This window comes from Octopus sinensis, linkage group LG22, assembly GCF_006345805.1.
Source record: "Octopus sinensis linkage group LG22, ASM634580v1, whole genome shotgun sequence".
Classification (NCBI taxonomy): domain Eukaryota; kingdom Metazoa; phylum Mollusca; class Cephalopoda; order Octopoda; family Octopodidae; genus Octopus; species Octopus sinensis.
In genome coordinates, this window is record NC_043018.1 from 30,034,756 (window position 1) to 30,037,255 (window position 2,500).

Here is a 2,500-nt window from a genome sequence, read left to right on the forward strand (position 1 = left end):
TGTGTGTGTGTGTGTGTGTGTGTACTTAATAAAACACGCACACATACACACATATAAATAATATATGTGTTTATGATATATTTCCGTTTAGGGGAGGGTGTGCGCGTATTTGAGAGAGAGGCAGAGGCAGAGATAAAGAAACATTATCACATAATCAACACTCCATGGAAACGCAGAGTTCACAATAAATCTCATATTACAATAGAATACGAGAAGCAGACATCCCGACTGCATCCTTTTATCGATTAATTCCCGAAAAGGTCTCACTTGAGACTAACTAATGTAGTGGCTAGATGTAAGTGTCCGCATGCTAGTTGCCAACATCATAACCCATCCAGTACTGCCGAAACTTGAACAGACAGAATACTGATAATGTATTGTGAAATTTGGACGCAATAAGCGCTCTTTATCATTTTCTTTGTTTCAGTCATTGGACTGTGGCCATGCTGGGGCACCACCTTGAGGAGTTTTAGTCGAACAAATCGACGCCGGATTTTATTTTTGAAAGTCTGGTTCTTATTCTGTCGTTTTTTGCTGCCGGGATATAAACAAACCAGTACCGGTTATGAAACGGTGATATGAATAGACACAAACACGCACATGCGAGGTTTTCTTTCCGTTTCCTTCCACTCACAAAGCTTTGGTCAGCGCAGCGGCACAGTAGAAGACACATAAGGTAAATGTTATGTAATGCGACTGAACTCAAAGCCATGAGGTTTGGAAGCAATTATATCGACCCCAGTGCGTGACTGGTACTTATTTAATCGATCCCGAAAGGATGAAAAGCTAAGTCGACACCGGTGGAATTTGAACTCAGAACGCAGCGGCAGACGAAATACCGTTAAGCATTTCGCCCAGCCTGCTTTCTTCTACTGTAGCCCCAGAATAACCTATTTCTTTACTACCCACAAGGGGCTAAACACACAGAGGACAAACAAGGACAGACAAACGGATTAAGTCGATTATATCAACCCCAGTGCGTTACTGGTACTTATTTAATCGACCCCGGAAGGATGAAAAGCAAAGTCGACCTCGGCGGAATTTGAACTCAGAACGTAGCGACAGACAATATACTGCTAAGCATTTCGCCCGGCGTGCTAACGTTTCTGAACCAAAACCTTGTGAGTGGATGTAGTAGACGGAAACTGAAAGACGCCTGTTGAATAAACATGCGCTGTGTCTCTTGCCACCGCTTGACAACTGGTATTGGTTTGTTTACGCCTTCATAGCCTGGCGGTTCGGCATATGGTAAGTCCTGGAGTCGACTAAAGATAAATATATTTCAAGGTACTAGTCTAGCATGGCCCACTAAACTACAGGGACAGAAAGACACGAGCACCGGCTGCCAAGTGGTAATGCGGGAAAACACAGACACAAAGATACACACGCTCACGCGCGCACACACACATATACACACATATAAATATACGACGGGGCTTCTCTCAGTTTCCGTCAACCAAATCCACTCACAAGGCTTTGGCCAGCTCGTGGCTATAGCAGAAGACAATTGCATGAGGTACCACGCAGTTCGGCTGAACCCACAACCGCGTCGTTGGGAAGCAAATTTCTTACACACATCCACGCCTGCTGGGTCACCGCCAGATGATGTTACTATGTTGGGGTCACCGCCAGATGATGTTACTATGTTGGGATCACCGCCAGATGATGTTACTATGTTGGGGTCACCGTCAGATGATGTTACTATGTTGGGGTCACCGCCAGATGATGTTACTATGTTGGGGTCACCGTCAGATGATGTTACTATGTTGGGGTCACCGCCAGATGATGTTACTATGTTGGGATCACCGCCAGATGATGTTACTATGTTGGGGTCACCGTCAGATGATGTTACTATGTTGGGGTCACCGCCAGATGATGTTACTATGATGTTACTATGTTGGGGTCACCCTCTCTCTCACCACCGGTAAGTGTAATGACGGTTCCTTACAGTTGAACCCCATGGAGGAGGGGACCTGAGGACTCTACCCACAAGAACTCTTTAAGAATAGGGGGCGGAGAAGATGGAATGATGGAATGATGGATGGTTGAAGAAGTAGCAGGCAAATCTCTATAGATCTAAAGAACCAAGTTTGGTCGACGGTTGATATGCATTCAGCAACAAATAGGAATTTAAGTATCCATAACTGATATAATTAGAACTGACTGGTAACATTCTAAATATGAGCTTATCGAACAGTGTTCTGTAGTCTCAGATACAACAATAATAATTATTATTCTATAATGTATAAAAAGCAAAACAAAAAACATATGGTACATATATCTATCTGCCTCTCTATCTATCTATCTATCTATCTATCTATCTATCTATCTATCTATCTATCTATCTATCTATCTATCTATCTGTCTGTCTATCTATCTGTCTGTCTGTCTGTCTGTCTGTCTGTCTATTTATCTATCTATCTGTCTTTCTGTCTATCTATCTATCTATCTATTCTATCTATCTATCTATCTATCTATCTATCTATCTATCTATCTATCT